The sequence below is a fragment of the Tenebrio molitor genome, chromosome 1 (assembly GCF_963966145.1).
Source record: "Tenebrio molitor chromosome 1, icTenMoli1.1, whole genome shotgun sequence".
Lineage (NCBI taxonomy): Eukaryota > Metazoa > Arthropoda > Insecta > Coleoptera > Tenebrionidae > Tenebrio > Tenebrio molitor.
Window position 1 is genome coordinate 33,642,011 of NC_091046.1, and position 13,494 is coordinate 33,655,504.

The following is a 13,494-nucleotide window of genomic DNA, read 5'->3' on the forward strand; positions in this document are numbered from 1 at the left end:
TGTAAGATATCTTCATTTGTTTTGACCCTTGATATCTTTCTGGCGTGTTCCAATCGAAATTTCTTAAATTCTTTGTGTCGAGATTCTTGCGCCTCTTCAGACATCTGCCCAATTGGAAGCAAAAAATGTTCTATAACTTCTGGACCATGCATCAGTATCTTATGTAGAGTGACGGGCATTGGATACCAACTGTATAGAGCAACAAATAAATTAGCTGTTTCGTCGCAATAATCTTTAAAAGCAGGAATATTTATTTCGTACCCACATGATAGAGTTCGCAGAATTATATAAAAACGCTCAATCAGATTTTGATCGACACCTGTTATGCTGGAAGCTACAGCAGCATCCTTAAAAAATCTTCTATCACTATTTCCATCATTCGTGTTGCCTCCTCCTTGTTTTGGGGTGTCTAATAGCAATCCTGTTTCCGATCGAAATTTGTCAATTATACATTTCTTTCTATTTGTGACACTCTGTTTTTCTTCAGGTTTTCGACATTGCCATTTCTTTACATCTAACCTATACGCGATATGCAATATACATTCCATCAATCGTATTTGGGCATGTAGAGTAGATAAACCCCAAGCAAATGTAGCGGCATTACTTTTACGTTGACGTATTAGTTCCAAGTTGTTCATTTCCTTGGATGTGGCATTGCAGAGATAGCATTTTTGCGTCGCTTTATTGGAAGCTAAAACATTGCAGACTTTACCATCAACCATAGTTTCCTCAAATCTTTGACTAATTTGAAGAACTTGACTTCCAAGGTCCACTAAAGTTGCCACAAGAGACTCTATTTGATTTCTGATATTGGCAAATTCTTCTAATATTGAGTTGTCAGTCTCCTTAGTGAACCTAAATCTAATGGGCCGACAATATGAAGTGGATGAAGGGCGCGGGTTTTGCCATATTATAGTTTTTTTGTCTCCATAAAATCCATATAATTGCAATGGTACCATTTACGTTGTCAACATATTTCCGTCATCTAATTCATCTTCATTCCATTTTTGCTTATATCTACATTGTCCACCACTGCCATCGACTCCCCATTTAAAAATAATTGTTAAATTTTTTAACGCCTCATTTCCAATGCTTTTTAATACCTCTTTTTGTACAATACAAAGACGTTTTATTGTTAAATCGACAATTAATTGCAATTTCACTTCGCCTAATGATTCAGTGAATATACAATCATCTTTGGATGGATAGCATTTTTGTTTTGCGTCTTTGATTCTTTCGTAAGATGGATAAATTTTCAAGTCTTTTTGTAAAGCAGATTTTCTCATTATCTGGTATTTTCGACAACTCAATTTGGCAGCAGTTATCAAAGCGAGCGCTTCTTCAGGAGAATATTCAGGTGTTTGTTGTCTTGTCTGTTGAAAGGATTTTTTTATTTTAGTTGCTCGTTTTGGACTTTCAGTCAGTTGCTTGAGCATACCTGCGGCATCTCTTTTGCCACTTTGTCTTAATTTAATATGTGTAGCGTGCGTCAACTCACTTAGTGATCGTTCCATAAGTAGTGATCGGACCTTTCTGCGTTTAGATTTGAGTCCACTTGAACTGAATTTTTTTTATGGTCGTCCAATTTTTTTGTCACTTCTACCACAGCTTTTAGTGGGTAAATCAAGATTATTTATTGTAATAGTAGTATTCAACCACTCTTTATATTTTTTTAAAAACACATTCTTATTACGATGGCACTTTTTCCATCTTTGATTGAGTCCAGTAATAAATGAATGAATCAGCCTGTTAAGTTCTTCCAACATCTGAGATGAACACTGATCTAGCTTGAATTTGGTTTGAAGATATTGAATAAGTACTTTTCCGGTTTGAAACAAGATGATTGGGGTTCAGTATCGTCCATTTTTAACACTATGTATAATTCTCTTACATATCTTGCACAAACGCACTTAGTTGCATTCAGTTTTTTTAAAATTAAGGTCTATATGAATCTGGCATCATTAAAAAAATTAAATCATAACGTACAAATATATACAAAACTTTTGTCATATTTTTTAAGACATAACTTTTGTATGTATTATTATGCAAGGTTTTAACAAATATTTTACTTGAAAAATACACAGTACATACCTTGCTGTAAGGGCTCCATGATAGTGTAAAGAAGTTATACACAACACGTGATTAATTATTTTATAAATGGAAAAACGGCCGTTGTCGCGCGAGAACACTCTTCAAATGAACTGAAGTAACCCGTTCTGGGAAGGCGATTTTTCGAGAACCGAGCTGCCCTGCTTAGAAATCTTTTGGCATTGGTTCTTACAGTATATCAGCTTAATTTTTAAAAAGTTATAAGAAAATTTCATTAATGTTGTTTTATTGACTTTTGTCCCACTAGATTGGCAAAATCTTACACTGTGCGCCGGTTCCAGCAGCGCGAGGCTTGTTTCAACCCATACAGGCTGCGTTTGAGTCTGCAGACTCTCGTAGTTCCGTCCTCATATCCTTCAGGCTGTCGCATAAATATTACCTCGTCGATACTGCCGTACAAGAAGGCCGTCTTGACATCAAATTGTTGAATGTTCTTGCTTCCACTGGCCGCAATCGCGAGGATGCTTCGTATGGAGTCAAATCGTACTACAGGGCTGTACGTTTCCTGGTAGTCAATCCCCTCCCTTTGACGAAAACCACGTGCGACGAGCCTTGCTTTGTAGAGTCGAACATTGCCGTTCACGTCATGTCACGTTTCAATTTGTACGTCCACTTGCAGTCAATTATCGTTTGATCTTTAGGTAGTTCTGTGAGTTTTCACACTTCGTTTTGCTGTAGCGACTTAAATTCCTCCTCCATGGCCCTCTTCCAATGGTCGGAGTCCTCGTTTCTGATGGCCTCCTTAAATGAGACTGGTTCCTGGCTCTCTGCCAGAAATATCTCATTAATATCAATGTAATCGTCGTACCTGCTGGGTGGTCGTTAAGATGATATCTACCGATCGGAGCGTCCTCGGGTTCATCATTGACAATTTCATTTGGGTTCTGTTCGATCTGCTCCTCGGGCTGATTCTCCCCGTTATTCCTCATTTGCTCGGAATCGCCGTTGTCTTCTTCGCTCGGATTGGGCATTTCCTCGATCAGGAGTTCATTGTCTTCCTGCTCCTTCTTGGGCGTTTGGTGTGTGCCTCCCGTGAACACGACATCTCGCACCGTTTGAATGGTGTCATCCTCCGGGTACCATATCCTGTATCCCTTCCTATCTCCGTCGTAACCGACGAAGAAACCTCTCTTTGCTTTTGCATCAAGTTTTTGCCGTTTTTGCTTTGGTATGTGGGTGAAGACTTCTTCTCCGAATATTCGTAGGTCTTTGATTCTCGGTTCCTTTTGAACCCAAAGTTCATGTGGTGTTGTCCGTTTAACGCTACTCGTTCCCGTCAGGTTAAGGACGCTAACAACGGTATTAACTGCTTCAGCCCAAAATCTCGGTTCGAATTTTCTAGCATTTAGCAAGGTTCTCGATGCTTCCATTAGTGTACGATTATCTCTCTCCGCTGAGCCATTTTGTTCGGGCGTATATACTACCGTCCGTTGGTGCCTGATTCGATACTGATGAGTCAATTCTCGCATCTCGTGATTCACAAACTCGAGCCCGTTGTCTGTGCGAAGTGTTCGTACCCCGTTCGGACATTGCTTCTCCGCCTTTTTTATGAAGTTCTCTATGCACCGCGTTGTCTGTGCTTTGTTCTCGATGAAGTAAACCACCCGGAAATGTGAGTAATTATCTTTGAGGAGCAAGTAATATCTTGATCTTACGATGGATCTTGTTTCCATGGGTCCGCAGAGGTCGGCATGGATAAGCTCACCGATGGCATTTGCACGCGACTCGCTGTTGGGAAAAGGGAGCCTGTGCATTTTTCCCATTGCACACGCTTCGCAGAACATGTCTTCCTCGGACTTCACTCGTATATGAAAACGACCGAGAATCTCTTTTACATGCTGAAGATTTTGGTGTACGAGTCTCTCGTGCCAGTCTCTGATCATCCCTGTCGAGGCTACATTCGCTTGACTTTCTTTATTTGCTGATTTCATTTCTCCGGGGTAGATTACTTTGAACTTCATCGAGAAGAGTTTCCCTCGACGAACTCCCACTGCAACGGTATTCTCGTTTTTTGTTAGTTCACACGTAGTACGAGTGGACTGCATCTTGAAACCTTTGTCGAGCGCTGTACCGACTGAAAACAGGTTGTATTTTAATTTTGGAACATGAAGCACATCGACTAAATAGTTCTTGTTCCATCTGTGTCCATCAAACATGAGCATGTTAAAGTGGCCTTGTCCTTGAGCTTCAATGCATCCTCCGTCACCTACGCACACCATCCTCGGCGTGTCGAAAGATTCGTACGTCAGGAACAACTCTCGTTGGTTGCACATGTGATCGCTGGCACCAGAGTCGAGGATCCAGTCTCCGTGTTTGCTTTCGATTGTCACGGAAGATGTGAGAGCAACACTCGCTAACCCTGTAGCGCATGGATTCTTTCGCTGAGTGGCGCTTTCAACGTTTTTCTTCGCTGCACCATTTCCCTTTCGTTGCTGACAGTTTCTTGCCCAGTGACCAGTCTCACCACACACGTAACATTTTCCTGTTTTCTGCCTTCCCTTCAAATCCATGTCGCGTTGGGTTTTTCCACGTTGGGCCCACGACGACAAGGCCTCGGCTTTTCTGTCTTCTTGTGCCGAATTTCTCGATTCTTCTATGGTCAGTCTCGACGTAAGGTTTACCAGGTTACGTTCTCCCTCTGGCGCTGATGCCCACCACATAGTTTGTTGGCAAAGTCATAAGGATTTTCGTTATTATAATGGAATCTGATATATTTTCACCCATCATTCGCAGTCTGTGCGCCATGTCCTCAAGCTTCGAGATGTGCGTTGCCATATCATCGGAGCTTTTCTTCGTTGCGCTGAACCAGTTTTGTTGCAACATATGTATACTTGCTTCGGACTTTTGTTCATAGATCGAAGTAAGTTTGTTCCACATCTCTTCTGCTGACGTGCAATTTATGATGTGTAGCATTGGCTGGTCACCTATTGTTGTCGCTATCACCTTTTGTGCCAAGGCATCAGCCTTGTTCCACGCTGCGACTACCTTTTGGTACTCGTTGATCATTTGCTTGTTTGACCCGGCACGAGGAGCCTCCGGCTTTAATTCTTTCCAGACGCAACGCCCCAGCTACCGTTCGCGTTCAGCATGACTCTTACTTGGAACTTCCATATTCCCCAGTTTTCTATGTTCTTCAACTTAGATATTCTGGCGAGTTCACTTTCCATTTTTCTTTTTGAGTTCGTTATAATTTTCACTGTCGCACAAGGCTGGAATATAACTTCAAAGAGAACAACGCGGAAGTCACTTTGCACTTGAACCAAACTCTTTCAATCGACCAAAAATATTTCTCGTGTTACTTTCCTGGGCCCATAACCTGTTGCGAATAGCAGCTTGAAAGTAATCTCAGTTTGGATTCACAAGAAATATATTGATTTTGTTAAACAGTTTACAAATTAACTTTTCTTGATGTATTATACAGTGTCCCCAAAAAAAAAAGACGAGTCCATAGCTCCTTTATTTATCGGAGGATTTTAATTATCTATACACCAAATTAAATGGTTGTTAATAGGCTACAAAACGGCTTAATAAATTCACGTATGGCTTCAAGGGCTTCAAGACTAAACTGTCAAAATATTTTTTTTCAAATGGGATTACATACTTTTTTTAGTAATTCTGATAGAGATTTTAATTCTGAAAACCACAATGTATCACAAGTATAACTTCACATAAAAAAAAATTACACTAACTTTTGAAACAAATGACGAGCACCAAGCGAAAAGCTATCAAAATGCATTGCGTTACAATGTAATAACCAAATTAAGGTAGCTGGAAAAACAAATGACAAATAATAACATGTGGGATTGCGCAGATATGCCGCCAATGTTTAGCGCAAAATGGAACATAGACGATAGTAGCGTTTTTTTACTTTTTTTTGGTGAAATTTTTGGTGTTTAAGTGTATACTTGTGATACATTGTTGTTTTCAGAATAAAAATCTCTATCAGAATAACTAAAAAAAACATGTAATCCCATTTGAAAAAAAATATTTTGAAAGTTTACCCTTGAAGCCCATGGGGCTATACTTGAATTTATTAGGCCATTTTGTAGTCTATTAACAACCATTTAATTTGGTGTACAGGTAATTAAAATCTTTCGATAAATAACGAAGTTATGAGCTCGTCTTCTTTTTTGGGGACACCCTGTATATAACAAAATATGACAACTACTTTTTATAACAACAACGGTGGTGATAGCAACATAATATGAACAAAAGTGAGGTAAAACAAAACAAAACAGATTATGCCGATATTTTTTTTTTTTATATTTCTCTTGTTACTTTCCTGGGCCCATAACCTGTTGCGAATAGCAGCTTGAAAGTAATCTCACTTTGGATTCACAAGAAATATATTGATTTTGTTAAACAGTTTACAGATAAACTTTTCTTGATGTATTACGTATATATAACAATTTATGACAACTACTTTTTATAACAACAACGGTGGTGATAGCAACATAATATGAACAAAAGTGAGGTAAAACAAAACAAAACATTCAATAAAGGTGTTATTAAATACGGTTTTATAGGATAACCACTGTCACCTACAAGAACTCTATTTCCAAAATTACCCATCGACATTGACGCGCATAACACAGAATTTCGAAAGATGTGAGCATCGTGCGCAGATCCAGGCCATCGTGTTACAATAAATTGTATTTTAAGGTCGGCATCAGATACAGTTTGTACATTTAAGGAAAAAAAACTGTTTTCTATTCCTATAAATTTCCGCATTTTCTCCACCAACTAATTGTATTTTAACATGGCTACAGTCTATGGCCCCAATACAATTAGGAAATCTTGCTATGTTAAAAAACTTTTTGCGCGATTGTACTCTATTTGGTTGTTTACCACGTCTGTTTCCAAGATGTAAGTAAGATGGTAAGTAATTTTTGGTGTTCTAGAACGGTAAGTAAATTTATTGAACATCAACTAATTAATACAACTTATTTTTGAACAAAAACATTAAAAGTACAATTGTTACAATTTCCAATTGTCAATGGCAACTTGTTTTGTTGTGGAAGTGGAGGACATGATGTTGGCTGTCTCTCCCAATGGCTCCTGTATTGGGACTTCCTTGGTGCTGCACTTAAATAACATTAGCGGATTTGCCGCATTATCAAAATTTTCATACCCCAAATTCTCCTTCTCCTCTTGATTGTCTTTTGAAGTTGTTGGTTTCAAGAGTTGTTTGTTATTGTCTCCATGAAGAATTTTTCGAGCAAATTTTATTTTATTCTCCACAGAATCTTCGACATATCCTTCTGCTGTAGTGGAAGATTTCCAACCGCCGTGTCATTTTAATCCCAGAAGGTCTTCACCCTTATTGGCCAACAATGTAGCCGAGCTCCGACGAAATGAGTGACCCGTATAACCGGCAGAATTTTTCAATTTCAAATATTCAGCAATTTTAGATGGCCAATTTGTCGGTGATATTTACACATTTCCTGGTGCACCAATTTTGAAAAATTTTGTACGTGTTTTCGTATCGTTCGCTGGATTTTTCCGTCGAACGCCCCACATTCCAAGCTTCTTCTATATCAATTTCTTTGCCCGAATCACTTGAATCACTCATTTTTTTGGGTTTTTCAACGCAACTGGCACAATTCACACAAAAACTGCAATGGCGGTAGTTGTTATACTTAATATACTATTGTTTACATTCGTTAATTTCATTTCGGTTTTGGGGCATTTTAATATAATTTGGACGCCGCTAGAGCTCTACTATAGTATATTAAGTATAAAGAACGGTAATGACAATGTACCGATCGAAGACAATTGTTTGGAGGAGGAGCTTGCGACGACTCCAAAATTGTCTGAGATCGGTACATTGTCATTAAACTTCGTGATGCTTATGAGATTTTTTGCGCGATTGAATATTTATTACAAAAAATTCACATCTAGAATAGTAGTCCAGTCAAAATAAACCTTCGACCTTGCAAAAGGTCATGTAGTTCTGATTTTTTAATATGTTGTTTGGACCTCAGCCAAGAGTAAAAAACCAAAATTGCAACTTCGAAAGACTTGTGCGCGCTGCGTGGTAGACAAAGAACAGCAAAATTTTGGCACTATTTTCATGGCATTCACCCATGTTGTTTTCGTTAAGTAATTGACTTCTTCTTTAACAATATAACTTCTAGTTTCAGTAGTTTCTTTCTATTTTCGCAGCGCCATGTTTTATTTTTATGTTAATAATAAAAGTATGTCCAAGGTAGAGAAGAATTTTTTTTTAAATTGTCTTCTCTGCCGTGGTGTATATATTATTTTTTTCACTACTAGTCTCAGAAGGCGTCATTATTGACTCTCGAACCGACCCCAGAAGTAGAATTTCTCTCCCAAGGTTAACAATAATTTTCATTATTAACCAAGGTCAATAATGAACAGCCGTCACCTAGCAACGAAAGATTTTCTTTGATTTTATTGGTTAACGTAGACAGACGATTTTCAATTTTCATAGCAACCGTTGAAAAATGAGAACTCGGATCGTCGCATCGGACAAAATAATTTAAGTAATAATTATTATTAGAAAGGGTTTTAACGTACCTAGTAGTGAAAAATAGTATATTTCAAACCAAGGTAAGAAAGTGGTTTCTTGCAGACCGCAGGCAAAGATTATAAACCGAGTCGTAGACGAGGTTTGTAAGTGCCTAAGGTCTGCAAGGACACTTTCTTAACAAGGTTTGAATACAATTTTTTTCCCTACCGGCACAACTTTGTTGAAAAAAGTCAAAAAAGATGGTTATATTCGTGATTAAAACGAAAATTTTGAGAATTGAATAGTAGGCTGTGTTATTTGTTTAATTAACTTGTCATCGCATTTGAAGATTTGAGGTTTGTTCGAAAATTTGATATAAACAGGGTAAAGTAATCTACCTACCTAGCTTATCTGTTTATTTTCCAGATTATATGATTGACCTACCAACTTACTTCATTGAATTGGCTTTCATTTATCAATAACTTATTTCACTTTTGACACTTTTGACATTTGTATTTTGGTACAGTTTTACCATAAACATTTCATGATTAACTTTCTTACCTTAGCGAGAAAGTTGAATTTTCTCACCTCAAATGAGGTATCCACAGCCTACATTTCTAACTGGTAGGGAGAAAAATTATTTATTAACTGTCATCATTAAAGCTCGGATTCTGTGCAAATTGCATATTTGTTTCTATGGCGTATATAGACAAAATTTTGGATTTTCTGAGCATATTAACAAATTTTGAATGAAATTACGTCATTTCAAAAATGCATATTTTGCATATTTGAAGCACCTTGAGCATATTTTGGCGAAAAATGCATATTAGTGCATATTTCTGCAATTTTCCAGATTTTTTTTTGTTCATTTATTGAACCTTGCGAGTCTACATGGTGCAGGTAGAGGGACATCAGAAAATATCCGCTTGCTTCTTGGTAGAGCGTAATTCCAGAGAAATAAGCGCCGCACACTAGTTGCGTCCCGTGGTCAAACCGACCCTTAAAATCCTACCTGCGGATTAAAATAAATGAATCCCACTCGTCCTATCCCCTACACTACAGGTAGGTGGTAGGGTGTTTAGCGATAATGGTGATTGGTTGAAATTTTATGAGTTAAATTATGTTTGCCATCTCAAGATAATTTTGATTAGATTTACATTTAGAAGGTTCAAATCATTTGACCATCTCGTTGAATAGTACCTACATAGCTGAAGATTCCTCCTCTCCACTTGATGTGTGGGCTGAAAACAGTTCAAGTTCCAAACACATGTGAAAGTTTTCACTCAAAATTCAATGCATCCTTTTCTTGTGGGCATCCAAATATATTTCAATTAATAGAAAGAAGTATTGAAGAATTTTCAGGTAGATGGTTACATACAAATTAAGAAGTGCATCATTTCCGAAAAAGGTTTACCGATAAGCGTTTATTGATAAAAAGAAATTTATAGAAAATCAAATAAATAAATTAAAGACAAAGGAAATTAGCCCATTCCAATTTGTGAAAAGGGTTGAATATACTCGTAACTGTTGACCACATGTAAATTTAAAATTTGTAATTACTATCGCGGTCAAAAATAACTGGGACAGTATGTTAATGTAGACACTTCCAAACTGAATGAGTTTTGGAAGTGTCCACAGTAACATACTATCCCAGTTATTTTTGACCGCGATGGTATGTGTATCAATAAACTTTTATCAACACAACAGACGTTTTATTAGGTGTATTTTATTAATTGCATGTTGTTGGTTGTAATTAGTAAGTAGCTTTCCTGGAAGGTCTCCGGGACGCAACTAGTATACAAGCCGTTAAGCGACTCGGATTAAAATCTGACCGCGGGACGCAACTAGTATGCGACCGAAATAAGACCATAAATTTAACAATGGCATGAACAGATCTCCTGTTTCTAAAACTTCCTGCTAACGATGTCGACCCTTTCTTTCGAAGAATTTTAATCGCTATTGCATTTGCATTTTGCAACATTCAATTAGAAACGGTCTGCTAGTCCTAGTCGTAACGAAAAGTGCCTTTAAAAACAATATGCCGAAAATATCTGAATCAATTTTTGCTTGGATGTAACAATATCCGGAATTATTATTCGAAGAAAGTTCAGGGAAAGTGTTTTGCAAGGCCTTGCAGCAAGCACTTGAGTATTTGAGTGTGAATACATACAGGATGTATCTGAAATACGTGTGTTAATTTTAAGGATGAACTGGAGTAACATTGAAAAATGGCGAAATTTGCTTAAAATTGGTAATTGGTACAATAGTCCTTTCATCCATTCTAAAGTACTGTGCCAAATTTAAAAAAATTTGGTCGAGTAATTTTAAAGTTATTACCTTTTAAAATTTCGGGATATTTTACACGTGTTCTTATGAGAAATGGAGCAATGGTCGCATAAAATTTGACAAAAAACATATTTCAAAAAGGCCAATTTTTCTTAAATTTTTCACACATAAAGTATCGATATCGTAGAATTTTCTAATGAATTTACAAAAAAAGTTGGTCGAGGATTTTCCTTGTAATCGCTAATTACATGTGGAAAAACACGGTTTTTGAGGTTATGTATCTGTTTTAATTTCAATAAAAGTGAACAAAATGCATATAATTGACGTCGGTATGCAACATTACACTCATATCGCACGTTTTACTGCAGTTAGGTACGTTAAGAACTTTAACAGAAATCAATGAAAATTGAAATTCACTGTGCTTTTGTTTACTTTCACGTACAGTCTTAGTCAAAAGATTGTAAAATCACATGTAAGTAATTATCTAAATATCAAGAAAATAAACACAAAATTTACTTGCAACTCATTACAATTCGTTTCCAAAAATTAAAAACTATTTTTTTATTATACCTGCATCAGAATCGCCGTTTTAAGCACGCCTGAGCGTGCGAAAACAGGCGATTCAAGCACGCCGAGCTTTAAAGGTTGCTTAGGTAACAACAAATTCACCTACATTTTGAACAATGATAAATAGACATTGATACACGATCTATGATAGCAACGAAACAACAACAATTGACCATTTCTATATCAACGATTAATGACACAGATTACCTCAGAAAAGGTAATTCAATTTACTTTTTTTGCTATGATTTTCAGATTGTAGTGCAGGTATAATAAAAAATAGCGTATGATACACGTTTATAATGGCCTTTAAAGCACTTGCGACGTTAAAAGCACTCCGCTACGCGTCGTGCTCTTAAACTCGTCGCGCGTGCTTTAAAGGCTTCCTTATAAACTTGTATCATAATATACTACATATTTCAAATATTGATTTCTCGTAATAAACGTTTCATAGCATTATAAGAATTCCGCAACTTTTTGCTGAGATTGTTACTCCAGTTCATCCTTAACCAGTGAAAGAACTCGCCAATTTATAAAACTTGTCTCTATAATATTTTGCAAAATTCGCAAAAGTAAAGTAAAGTAAAGATGAGAATTTAATTATATAATTTTTTCCATAACAATGTAACTTTTTAACAAGGCTCCATGCACAACAGAAAATTTTCGCCCTTACTCATAGACGAGTATACACTTTGATGGCTAATTTATTCCCAATTTTAAATCAATTTGTAAAGCTTTTTCGTAAAAATGTATAGAGAAAAGTTTCATGAATTGGCGAGTTCTTCCAATGGTTAAAATTAACACACGTATTTCAGAGAGACCCTGTATTAATTAATTTGCGAAAAAAAATGTTACTTTGCTACTAAGTAATACTTATTCTATATTCAACGATAAGGATTTGAAGTTATTTTGTTTAATTTACCTCCAATTAAAACATTCATTTTTTAATATCGGGTGTTTTTTTAAATTTCACCTCGTAGTAGGTGTTGAAGAGTCGATTGTGAATGCACCACTCGTATAAAACGTACAGTTGGTTACCTGATATAATTCCTATAAAGTTGTATTGACTATTGTATAATATAAAATTGTATATTTTCAGTTTTGTTTTTATATTAATAAATTTTGAATAAATAGATTAATTCTGCGAAATTTGTCTTTTTTGTAGAAGTGATAGAGCATATTATACAGGGTTATTCTAAATGATTGTAGTCGAAGTAGGCCATGCCCATGTTATTACATTTTTGCCGCTCTCATGTGAACTGTCAGTTTTGTCACTGTCACTGTCATTTTTCAGGTGAAAAGTGCGGTGATGAGATTTTTATTTATTTTTGTTAAATTAACGATTGAATCCAGTAATATTGAGTTGTTTTGCAATCAATTTTAAAAATATTGAGTTGTTTTGCACCCAATTTAACTCCCGTGTGAACGATGTGTATTCACTTATTCACATCATTTTGATGTTTTTTATGTGGAGCGGCAACCATAAATTTTACATTCAGTTTTCACGCCTACTTCGACTACAATCATTTAGAATAACCCTGTAGTATATTTATGCATATTTGTGCATATTTCAGTGCAGTTTAAGCCAGGCCCGTAGCTACGGGGGGGGCAGGTGGGGCTCAGCCCCCCCTGAAAGCGGTAACTGCCCCCCCCTGGAAAAATTGGGACATAACTACTACATACTTTACTTTCAAAAACATATTTTTTATCCATCCAAAAATTAAATGAGTAATGCATGAGTTCGCTCAACTTTATTTAAGAAAGCGATTTGAAAACTGACCCGGCTTCTTATCAATAATACCTTGCGGTATCCGGTGTCTTTTAACTGTTTTGCTTTGAAAGCGATAAAATTCTAGTAACGGATTTCTAAGAAGCCAAAAGAAGTATGTAGAGCTTTGCTGGGAAACAAACAGCTCGCTTGTGAATATCATATTCATTTACTCTTGCCTCTTGTTAGTAGGTATCAAGAAGTGCTAAAAAACAGACCCCTAAAGTTTTTCCAAGTGGAGTTTTGTGTATGTGTTGAATTAACTAAAATGGACAAACTTTTAATTAAAAAAAGT

General features: G+C 36.5%; 1 long non-coding RNA gene across 1 annotated transcript in view; it reads right to left on the minus strand.

Moving 5' to 3' along the window:
- The window catches only part of LOC138126119 (uncharacterized), a 33,398-nt gene extending 24,180 nt beyond the window's left edge, over positions 1-9,218 (minus strand). The window contains exon 1 of the long non-coding RNA XR_011157643.1: positions 8,650-9,218. This is a non-coding gene — a long non-coding RNA (uncharacterized lncRNA). The remainder of the gene's footprint in view (positions 1-8,649) is intronic.
- Positions 9,219-13,494: the final 4,276 nt, after the last annotated feature.